This window comes from Ursus americanus, chromosome 1 (genome assembly GCF_024610735.1).
Source record: "Ursus americanus isolate L20-20 chromosome 1, mUrsAme1.1.p, whole genome shotgun sequence".
Lineage (NCBI taxonomy): Eukaryota > Metazoa > Chordata > Mammalia > Carnivora > Ursidae > Ursus > Ursus americanus.
The window spans coordinates 69402725-69415630 of NC_142127.1; positions in this window are offsets into that span (position 1 = coordinate 69402725).

Here is a 12906-nt window from a genome sequence, read left to right on the forward strand (position 1 = left end):
ATCGAGCCCTGCATCAGGCTCCATGCTCAGTGCAGAGTCTGCTTGAGACTCTCTCTCCTCCTCCCTCTGCCCCTCCTGCTCATGCTTGCTTGATCGCTCTCCCTCTCTCTCTCTAAAATAAATAAATAAATCTTTTTTAATAAATTGATTTAATTCATTTATTCATCCATTTATTTATCCAAAAAAATAACAATTTAACAGCTGAGTGCCAGACACTGCATTAGGCATTGGGTATACAACAATTGAAAAAAAAATTCTCCCTAGTAAAATATACTTTCTATAGATGGAAGACATAAAATAGGCATACAAATGTGTCAGGGGCACTATAAAAACAAACAACATACAAAGGTAGGATAAGTGAAATAGACTAGAGGAGTGTGTGTGTGTGTGTGTGTGTGTGTGTGTGTGTGTGTGTGTATAATGGTAGTTTTTAAAGAAAATGATGACATTGGGACAGGGATTTGAAGGAAGTAAAAGAGTGACCCATATCTTAGTCAAAAGCATGCCAAGAAGTGGAGAAGAATGAGCAAAGCCTCTGGATCAAATAAAGGAGTCAGAACTAGGAGAAAAGAGCTGAGTAGGGATAATTGGTGCCATCACACGGGAGATGAGGTCAAAGTGATAATGGAGGCCTAGCCTGCGTAGGATTTTGTACACATGGCAAAGACTTTTCATATAATTTAGCAGTATAAGAAAAGCCAATGAAAGGGTTTTGAGGAAATAGTTACATTCTATAATATTAAATGATCTTTATCAAGACACACACACACATAAGTTTATTTACACCATAAATGGGAGTATCACAATCAACCTGCTAGAATCGAAAAATGTAAGTTTAAGAAAACTTTAAGTAGAGTGTATTGTTTATTAAGAATCCTTCCTCCTAAAAGCTTTGAACCAAATATATCATTCAAAAAATTTATCTATCACATTGTATCTATCATATACTAGTGTAGAAATAGAGGATATTAAAATTATCACTCTTACAGGATAGTCTTGACTTCTACTGATGATCTTTTTAATGACTCTAGCAGAATGAGATTTTAGAAAAGTATTCTGACTGTTGGATGCATTTGTGTATTAATAAAAAGTGTAAAAAATCGATTCTGCATTTTAGAAGCGACATACTAAGATACTGGTGGTGAACGTATATGTTAGATCAACATTAGAGTGGCTTTTTATGAAAAGTTTATAGACCTGTTTAGTATCTGACACAATGCCAAATACTCAAAATTATTTATTTCATTCATTTAAAACCATGATTTTAATACTTATGAAACCTACATACATTTTTAAGTTGCCTAATTAAGTGATTCCATTCTACAAGGATTCCTTTTTACTGTTTTTAATTGATACGTTATTTTCTCTTCAAAAATAATTTATTTATCTATAAAAAAGAAATCCACTTTAGATGTGTCCTTATGTTCATACATAACTGATTCAACAGTGGGAGAAAAGAAAAAGGAAGTCAAATCAGTTTTGATGGCTTTGCCTTTGAGATACTATAATAAATTCGAGGCTGAGGATTGAGGTTGGCGATCAGAAATTACATGGACTCCTTTAAGCAGAATTCTATTTCACACAATCCACCAGGCTGGGTAATGGAGAAAATTCATAATAACTAATTGCTGCTATATCAGTTTTAATATCCACCCTCGTTTCGAGAACTTGATATATCCCAACTCTCAAGGGTATGCCTATAATTATGCTTTTGAGGTGTTCAAGTGCTTTATCACAGAGAGACACTTGAACTCCAGTGTGAGAAGGTTAATTATTTAGAATATCCTTGAGAACATTCTCTGGTATGAGTGGATTACATGAAGACACCTTGAAGTGACTACAGAAGTCCCAAGAAAGATAAATGTAAAAATCAATGATTTGTATATGCTCATTCTCAGAGGACTGCCTCAGAATATTAATGATATTAGCTACTAACCTTATTTTTAGAAACTGTTTTAAAATGTTATTTCTTCCTCCAGCAATGCATTTCCCTGGAGAATTGTGCTTAAATTCAGTTAAAATTTTTAATTTCCTGACTTTTATTATGGAATTAATCCAAGCATGATCACTGAATCAAATACTTTCATCAAAGGAAGGATACACCACCCATAAATATAAAAAGTTAACTTTTCCATCAAAATTTTTAAGTGGTTATCATGGTTAAGGATAACAAAGTAAGTTTTTGAACAAAAATATCTAAGTCAGTGTCTGCGTAAATGTTAGCAAATGACATTTGAATCAGCAACATTTATTAAATATCTGCTGTGTGACTGACATGATATTACATAAGTGGAAAGCTAAAAATAAATGAATAAAATAAATAAGAATAAAATGTCAGAAAGTTTCTTTTAAGAACTTTGATAGCTTGATCTGGTGAATCACGAATTGAGAGACTTATTTATATTTATACTTTTTTACAGCGTTCCAACAAAGTTCCACTTATGATTTGAGACATCCCAGTCACTTCTACAATTTGAAAACAGTTGTGGAGAATTTATCTTTATGGTATATATATTTTGGAAAAACTTGTCCATAATTCTACACTACAAAAATATCAAAGACTTTCTGAAAACAATGTAACACGAGAACATTTCCATCACACTTCACATACCTCCTGCTCCTTTCCTGTTCTTCCCATATGCCTCTGCCCACCTGATCCCAGACCACAACACTTTCTGGTATTAGTAACTTTGAGATATTCAAAATTCATCCATTCAAACTACTATTTTAAAGAACCCATGATATACCAGACACTGTCAGTGGTGAGGCTGTGGCTGTAGTAGAAGAGAGAAGATGGCGGGATTTTATTGTTATTGGCAGTGGGAATGGAGGGGAGTGGATGGAGGTGAGATAGTCGGAAGATAAAATTATCCTTTCTTGGTAATTGAGAAATGTGGGGAGGTATCTGCTTCCCAAGGTTTGAATAGAATATATTAGATATAGTTGCTCAAGCAATTTTTGTTCCAGAAGTCTGAACTGATTTCTAATGAAAGCATTTTTAAACATTTTATTAGTGCTCACGTTCTAAGCAGCCATAGGAAGGTAAATATATTTTGAAGATTGATTCAGTTTTCCCGATGTTTGTTTTTGCATCATTATGAGATTTATACAAAATATGTTCAACATAAACCTTTAAAATACACTTACAAGAAAGCAAAACAGACTTGTCAACAACTAAATAGGTTGTCAAAATAAATCTGTATAATGTCAGATAAAAGTTACAAACATTGAATAAAAAAATTTCAGTGTGCGTTTTAAGGTTCCATTTTTAAAAAGCCTGAAACAAATGTCTTTTCAAAGCTTTCTTTTGCCAGTAGATGTTATTACTAAGGAGAGATAATTTCACTAGTAGGTGCATTACTGCCACCTAAATTAGAAGAGTCCACATCCCCACAGATGTTTCTCAGACAAGCAGATGGGGACTTCATGGACAATTTGTCCTTCTTCCCAGGAGCAAGTGTCAATCTAGAGGAGATCTGAAAACCTGCCATTTAGTACCATATCAAAACACTCACTCGATCAGAATCTATATTCCAGTTGTTATCACGATGTAGGAACTTTTATCTTGAGTTTACCATGTAAACAAAACACTCACCATGAGACAAGATGGTGGTCTCACAGTTCTTAGGATTTAAGCGTGTATACTTTTCTCAATTTCTTCCTTCTGCAAAAGGACTGCATCCTTTGGCTAGTTTTTTAATGAAACATTTCAAACACCCAAAATACCTAGAGGATACGATAATCAATACTTACGAGTGCACCATCTAGCTTGAAAATAAAACTTGAAAAAGACAGAAGAGATCTGCGTGCCTCTTTCGGATCACATTTCTCTACATAGCCATTAGAGGTAGCCTCTATTTTGAATTCTGTGTTTTCTGTTCCCATGCATTTCTTTATAGGTTTACTATGCATATATTAAACATATAACATTGTTTGGCAGATTTTAAACTTGAAACAAATAGTGTACTGGTTATTCAGCAACTGTCTCTCCTCTTCATACCCATTTTCTACACTCTGCTCTATGATGCTGGGGGCAGGGCCTCTGCAGACCCACATTTCTGCTTCACCAGCTGGTGTCCTGTTGGACTCTGCCATTAGAGGTATCAGAGGGAGACTGGAAGATTGGAGAAGAAAGTGACTTGCTTCTTCTGGTTTGCTCCTGGTTGCTGTGACCCTTAGCTTGGCAACTCATCTTCACCCCAGCAGCAGCGGTGTCTTCCATTAGTAGCAGTCGCCAAACCAGCCTTTTTGCTGCCTCATCAGGAGCTAGGCATTGGCCATACCTGCCCCCACCTTAGGGGTATGGATCCCAACTTCATGGGGTCCTTCCTGGTTTGCAAACAATAGGCCAATTAATTAGGCCCTTTTCTCCAGTCTGAGTTTCAGTTTTATTCCTAAGAGCCTCAGGCAAAGCCGCTGCTCTCCACATTTACTGCTAATTCCTGAGTCCCCTTTTCACTTTTTAATTACTTCGTTAACTAGATAGAAGTTTGTCGCTGTTAACAATGTATTCTGTTAAATTCTCTGTGTCTCCTGATTCTAATTTAAGTGGTATCGTTAATGTAGGTAATATTCTTGAATGTGCAGTGTTCAGCCAGAATTTTGTTTCTAAGGTTCACCTGTGATATTTGTACAGGTCTAGTGAAATAGTTTTCACTGTCGTAGAAGATTCTATCATGCTGACATGTCACAATTGATGTATTCATTCTTCTTGGAATGAGTTGTTTAAAAAAAATGCTGCTGTGCATATTTTTGTGATGGCTTAGTGCATATGTGGTCGGGACAGTTTACATATGTGCTAGAGATTCTCAGATAAGTTAACGAGAAGTTATGGATTTGTTTGTTCCATAGAATCTGTGCATTTTTAAACTTTACAAAATAATACCAAACTGCTTTTCAAAGTGGTTGCATTAGTTTACACTCCCAAAAAGAACTGCATAATAATTCCCGTTGATCGAGGTATTGCCAGGGTACTTAATTTCTTAATTCTTAATGTAAAATGGTATTTTATTGTGATTTCAATTTCTATTTCTTTAAGGTTGAGCACTTTTTCCCTATGTTTATTGGCTATTTGGATTTCTTTCTGGAATCATTTATTTATATATTTTGTCCATTCTCATGGGTTGTTCTTTTATTGATTTGTTTGTATTCTTTATATATTACAGACTCTCATCTTATACCATTTTAAGTGCTTTTCAAGTATTTTCTCCCAATCTGTGGTGTCTCTTCACTTTTAAATGTATCTTTTGATGAACAGATATTTTTAATTTGAATGTGCCAAATTCAGCAATCTTAATATTCATGATTTATAGGGTTTGGGGGGGTTTTTTTGGTTTTTTTAATTTATTTAAATTCAGGTTAGTTAACATACAGTGTATTGCTCATTTTGGGGTAGAATTTAGTGATTCATCAGTTGCACATAACACGCAATGCTCATTACATCACATGCCTGCCTTAATGTCTTTAGCCCAATTATCCTATCCTCCCACCCACCTCCCCTCCATCAACCCTCAGTTTGTTTCCTAGAGTTAAGAGTCTCTTACGGTTTGCCTCCCTCTCTGTTTTCATCTTACTTTATTTTTCCTTCCCTTTCCCTATGTTCATCTGTTTTGTTTCTTAAATTCCACATACGAATGAAATCATATGATACTTGTCTTTCTCTGACTGACTTATTTAGCTTAGCATAATACCCCCTATTCTATCCACGTCATTGCAAATGGCAAGATTTAATTATTTTTGATGGCTGAGTAATATTCCATTGTATATATATATATATATATATATATATATATATATATATATATATATATACCACATCTTCTATATCCATTCATCCATCCACGGACATCTGGGCTCTTTCCATAGTTTGGCTCTTGTGGACATTGTTGCTATAAACTTTGGGGCACATGTGCCCCTTCAAATCACTGTTTTTGTAATTCTTTGAGATCATGAAGTTATTCACCTATAAAATATTTGTTTACTACATTTTGGTCCTTAACTTATCTGATATTTTACACAGAAATTCAATTTTATTTTATTTCTTCCATATAGGAAGCCTATCATTTATTGAATGGTCTATCCTTTTATGTGATCTGCAATGACACCTCTGATATTTATCAAATTTTCAGATATTAGTAAGACTGTTCCTGAGTTCTATTGATCTACTTGTCTACCATCATGACACATTAATCTGTTACAGCTTCATAAACAAAATGTGATTTTCTTATAAGAACTTTTTCTACTCCCTGCCTTCTACTCCTTTATCATCACCTTCTATGCCTTTAAAATTTTCTTGGCTCTCCTTGGCTTTTTTTTCTTCCATATAAAGATTTCAAATTAGTTTACTAATTTCCATGAAAAACTATGTTGTAATTTTGGCTGGCTTTTCAAAATATCTGTAGATTAATCAGAAGTTTTGGCACCCTTTGACACCAAGTCTTATTCTTTATGGGTATTGTATTTATCTCTATTTATTTAGGACTTCTTTATTATCTTTTAATACATTTTAGTAATTTTCTCCATGAAGACCATGTAGCTTTTAAAAAATATTTTTTCCTAGGTATTCCATTACTTTTTTGTTGCTATTATAAATGGTTATCTTTTTAAAATTACATTTTCTGTCTGTTGCTGGTAATAGGAATGTAACTGACTTCTGTATATTAATCTTATATCTGAAAACTTGCCAAACTCTTATTAATTATAATAATTTGTATATTCTTCTAACATTTCCTATAGAAGCCATCATTACCTTCAAATAATGGCAGTTTTATTTTTAATTTGAATCATTATACTTTAAAATTAATGGGGCACCTGGGTGGCTCAGATGGTTAACTGTTTGCCTTTGGCTGAGGTCATGATCTCAGGGTCCTGGGATCAGTCCTGGATCAGGCTCCTTGCTCAGCAGGGAGCCTGCTTCTCCCCCTGCTTGTGCTCTCTCTCTCAAATAAATAAATAAAATATTTAAAAATAAATTAAGAAAAGAAAAGAAAAAAGAATTTTACTAGGTGTATTAGGACTACCTGCTGTCCAATATTAAATGATTGATGGCAGAGGGCACCCAGTCTTTCCTTTTCCCTAATTTTGAGAGGAGTAGTTTTAAGTTCATCAATTAAGTATGAATTTTCCTTTGTATAACTGGTACATATCCTTTTTCAGGTTGAGAAAATATCCTTGTATTTACAGTTTGCTGAGATATTTATTTACTTCGCTTGAGTGGGTGTTTAATTTTATAGAAAGCTTTGCATCTATTGAAATTGTAACTATTGAATAGAAAGACGAAAACTCAATAGAATGTGAGCAGAAAACAACTTTGTTTTCATCCCCCCCCCCAACTTCACTTCATATCTATTTTATGCCCTAGGTTTTTTTGTTTGTTTGTTTTTGTTTTTAACTGACCTTGGATAAAATATAATGTAGATCATGTGGTGTTTCCTGTCATTCCTAGTATAAAATCACTTCTAAGCCTGGAAATAGTGTCATTTTAGTAGCTAAATTATCCATTTGGGGTTAATCTGATATCTGAGCTTTCCCAGCCCACAGCCTGTTCCCACTTCCCAGCTAGGTTTTATACCAGGCCTGGAAGCTTGAAGTAGAACAAGAAGCATGGTCAACTTCTTTCCTCAGAACCCTGCCTCCTCTCGCTGCTCACTAGCTATCATGGACCTTCCAGAGTCAGGTCTAAGGAAAGGGAATGGGGGAAAAAAACAGAACAGGTTTAAGTGCCTGGTACTCTCCTGCTCCAGTATTAGAAACTTCTGGACTTGACAGACATTCAAACCGGCCATTTTTCTTTCTGGAGAGCATTTCTGGGATATTCAAAGGCTTTTTTCATGGGAAAAGCCCACTTTCAACCCCAATTCCTGTGTTACAGGTTATATCATCTTCAGTGAGACATTTATGACTGATTCTCAGTTTCTGTGTTTTCAGGAATTCTTTTTTCTGCTTGTCTCCCTCTCCAGGAAATTCTTTTTTGCATAAAGTCCCATTCAAGCAAGTTTTATATTGATTGCGTCTTTGGGAAAAAAACACACGCCAGTAGAAGTTTCACCCACCCCCTATGTCAGCCTAACCTCTATATTCTCTGATGCCTTAGGCAACTTCTTATTATGCTTTTCAAGCATGTTTAAGAAACTAATCTCCTGTGGGCTCCAAACCCCAGGGGTACATATATAATGTAGTGCCCTTGGTATTTCATCTCTCTTGGCTTGAAAACCTTCTCCCCACTTTCCCAGGAAGTTGTCAGGAAGAAGGGCAAGCATTCCAACAACTTTCTGAAAGGAATATTCTCAACCAATCTCTCCAAACAGCTGATCAACACTTTCACTACCCCTTGCATATCCTCATATTAGGTGATAAGCCAAGCATCAGAAACTAGTTTCATACCATTTCTCCCGCAAAATCTTAAATGTGCAGTTATATGGGACCTATTATGTTGCTCCTGTTCTTTGTGGTTTCAGCAAAACAGAGAAGTGCTCCATTTTAACACACTTTTATAAGACAATCCACTCATTTTTTCCACCTGTTAATGTAGTGAATCGAATTGATAAATTTTGTAGTGGTAAACCATTCTTGCTTTCATCTATGTTTGTAAGTGGGTATTCACAAAATACTGTCATTTATACATTATATATAGTTTATACACATATAATACATATAATGTATACATATATATCTACATTAAATGTATATTATATATAAAATATATTTTTATTTTTATATTATATACACACATACACACACACAAAAGATCATTTAATCCTACACACACACACACACACACACACACACACACACACACATTTATTGTTGAACTCTGCTGCTTTTCCTTCATAATGACTATCAGCACTGCCTCATTACTTCCTTTTCCTACTGTTAAAATGTTACTAAGACTGTGTTCCTCTCTGGCTTGAGCAATGACCGTCTCCTCCAGCAATCCATAGCTTTCCAATTCTTTTCACTGGCTCCAAACTCTCTTCTCATTTTCTTGTTTTGATCTTCACAGTTCCCATGTTTAAACTCAGGGCACCGAAACTATGTCACTTTCCTAGTCTAGATTTTGTTTGTCATTTAGAATAAAATAAAAGTCTTCTGAATAAGACTGCAATAGGAATTAGGTGCAATTAATCTGAGTTTTAAATTATCAGCTAATATAAATATATTCGGTCCTCCCTAGCAATTAAAAAAAAAAAAATTCTCAAGGGAAAAAAGGATCCTGAATCCTTTGCATCGAAGCCTGACTACAATGGGGTTGAGTTAAATGAACTGTGAAATCCCTCTGTACTCTCTATAAGTGAATTATTTCATCAGATTAAAAATAGGCCCAGAATGGTTTAACAGAACAGAAGTCAAGGGAACGGTTCTAACTTGTTGGAAAATTGCTGTTCTTAATTCCATAAATACTTTATAAAATAGTTTTTCAATAAATAGTTAAAAAGGGGAATATACGATTTACCAAGTAGATACAGTATTGTGTAGATGTTAAAGCCAATAAAAATATTACTAGGCTAAATTCAATATGACCTCTGCTCTTTCGTTGCAATATTCTTCAAAAGATGAATTCACATGCTGTCATAATTGCTGAGCATCCACTCACTCCTTATCTTCTGGAAATTTTGTTTCTCTCTCCAGTTACTCTAGTAAAATCTCTGTTGTCAACAATGAACTAAATGTCACATTTAATTTTTTCCCTTCAGTCCATATCTGTCTTGACTTCTCTGAAACATGGCACTGTTCACTATGCTACACTTTCTTTGCTCCACTATCCCAGCTGTACACTCACCTCTCTAAACACACACACACACACACACACACACACACACACACACACACAAAAGGTGAGTATCTATTAGACTTCCTAACTCTTCTCATCCCTTAAATGTAAGCATTAATCACGATTTAGTTCTTAGCCCACTGATCTCGTTAAATATTCTTCTTAAAAGGGTTCCTTTATCCTCGGCTTCAAGTAACCTCTATTCCTCTGTCCTTAATTTCAGGGTATCTTGGGCTGTGTTAGAACTAGTTGACTGAACACTGCCTACAGCTCTTTAAATTCTTGGATCTGTAGATTTTTTAAATGTTCCATTATTGGAAAACCAAAGAAAATCACTAGGTGGAAAATTAATTTTCTGGAATATAGCAGCACTGACTCTTAAGGCTGGATGAAATGAAGCTGTAGACTTCATGCAGTCTCACTTCAGAGCATCTTAACTCTCTGTTGGTTCTAAAACTCTCCACAATGGTCAATGAGGAAAAGTGACTTATATGAGAGTCTAGAGACCCCATCTGATTGAATCTAGATGTACTAAAAGAAAGTGGTTTAAAAGTTTCTATATTTTTCTCTCTTCCTGTTTTTATTCTCTCATGAATCTTTTCTTGACCACCTAATCTTGGGTCTCTTCAAATCCCAGCTATGAATAGCTTTGTTTGGACTTATTGCCAGAGCAGAATTTTGGGAGACCCTGGGTTTTGTTTTCAAGCTTCTGGCTCTGCTCTGAGAAGAATGTCATGTAATGGCTTTATCTCCCTTCTTTCAATATGTCCCTTAATGGAAAAAAAATTTTTTTTAATTTGGTAAGGATGAATAATTGGTTTATAAAATACCTGTGCCAGCTATTTGTGCAAACTTATAATTTTTGTTTAGTAAAACAGTTTGTAGAAACATTCATATATATGTAGAAGTTCACAGCTCTATAACGAAGTTTATTTGACCATGAATACAACTGGAGAGACAGAAATTTCGAGGGAAGAAACTAGAACCCTGGATAGGAATTAAATGATTAACAGAGCAAGGTGTAATCCATTCTCTTGATGTGTGTCTGTGTCACTCTTAGAAAGAAGGCAGGTGATCTGGACTAATCTTTACAAACATGCTAATGACAGACCGCATGGCAAACATATTCACTGTATTTGCTAGTGGGAAGTCCTTATCTGAGGAATGTTTTATCAGGGTGTACCTAACTGTCTAAGATTGTTTATAGTAAACAAATCTACTGATTTATGGATGGCTCCCTGTAAACTGTTCTGCAAACTCTGTAACTATCTGTTATACTTTGTTGTGTATGAGACTCTTTATGGCTTAGAGTCTTGAAATTCAGTTAAACTTGATTCTGTTGAAGAGTTCTAATTTATATATTTGATTTGATTATATATATTATAATGATATATATATATATATATATATATATATATATATATATATATATATATATATATATATAAAATAACACTGGCTTTGGAAAAGAGATCTAAGGCATTTAGGCTGGTTTTACTTAACTTTTACAACCTTAAGTTTTCCAAATGTTTATAAAAAGGGCACAGGCTTGTCATGAAAGTTTTTGCTGCCATTAAGGGACAAACTTGTTTAAATCATCTGCCACAGAAGCTGGCATATATCAATCCCAACTATATGGCAAACTTCTGGAAGTCTAGGACTCTGACATATAATTCTTTATATCTACTGCACAAATATATAGTAGTTGCTCAATAAATATTTGTAGAAAGAATGAATATTTTAGGTGATAAAAACAAGATGGTGAGTGGCAAATTTTTTTACGTAAACACTCTAATGATACAGACATATCTTAAGTATAATTAAATTCAGTACAGGGCCCCCTGGGTGGCTCAGTCAGTTAAGCGTCTGCCTTCAGCTCAGGTCATGATCCCAGGGTCCTGGGATGTAGCCCCACATTGGATTCTCTGCTCAGCAGGGACCCTGCTTCTCCCTCTACCTCAGCTGCTCCCCCTGCTTGTGCTCTCTCTTTCTCTCAAATAAATAAATAAAATCTTTAAAAAAAATAAATTCAGTACAAAATAGCTTTATGGGGGAAACTGCTAAATGTGCACCAAAATTTGCTTTTCTTTTCTCTGGTAGGAAATAAAATTATAGCTAGGTATACCCACCAGCTGAGGACTACCCTTTCCAGCCCCTTCTTCTCATAACGTGCTTATGCGACCATGTTTTTGCCAATGGAATGGAAACAGAAGTAACTTGTGTTACTTCTGTGACCAGCCACATCTTAGAGCATCAGAGGTACACAACCACATCTGCCCTCTTGTGAGCTAAACATGGATGTACTTGAAGCCCAGCTTTGACAATGCAAATGGGGACAATACCCCAGAGGATGCCAGAGAAACAAGATGAAAGTAACATGGCCATGCATGACAGAAGAGAGTAGAGCAACAGCCTGAGAACCTAGAATGGTATTTAAAAGAGAAACAAGAAACATTACTCCTTGATCTACCTATTATTAGTCTCATGGTTATAGCAACTTATTTTATTATTCTAAAATAAGCAGGAAAAGGTAAGAACATAAACTATAATGTTTTTGATTGGTAAGGTGATATGATTTGTTTTAACAAGTTTGGGAATGAATTTGGGAATGAAAGAAGTTTTAAAAGAACCTGTTTACGATTTTATTTCCTTAGTGTTCTTTTAAAATTATTTAAATAACTGAAGTAGCATTTGTATTTTAGATATCATTTGCATTTAACTCTAATTAATAATCAGATCTCAAAGAGATACAAAGTTTTAAAATTTGCCCAAGAAATTTAAGGTACTTTTGTCATCTGTTAAAGTGACATATTTATACTTAGTGAACTTATATTACATAGATACTAAATTTTCCGAAGAGTTTTCAAAGAATAGTTTTTAGTGCATGAGATCTTCCCTTACTTTATTTTAACATTTGAATGTCTTCTCTTTCAAATATATGAATTCTATTGCTTTTGCTCTAGAAAGTTCACGCCATTATCATTTCAATGGAAAATGTTCTCTTTTGACTGTGCTCACCTTGCCTGTGAATATTTTTGGTGAAACCTTGGGAGAGTCACTTGGTTTCTCTTTCCAAACTCTCTTCCACACTACAATCACACTTAGACTAAGTTTCTAAAGTGTAACAAACATGGACC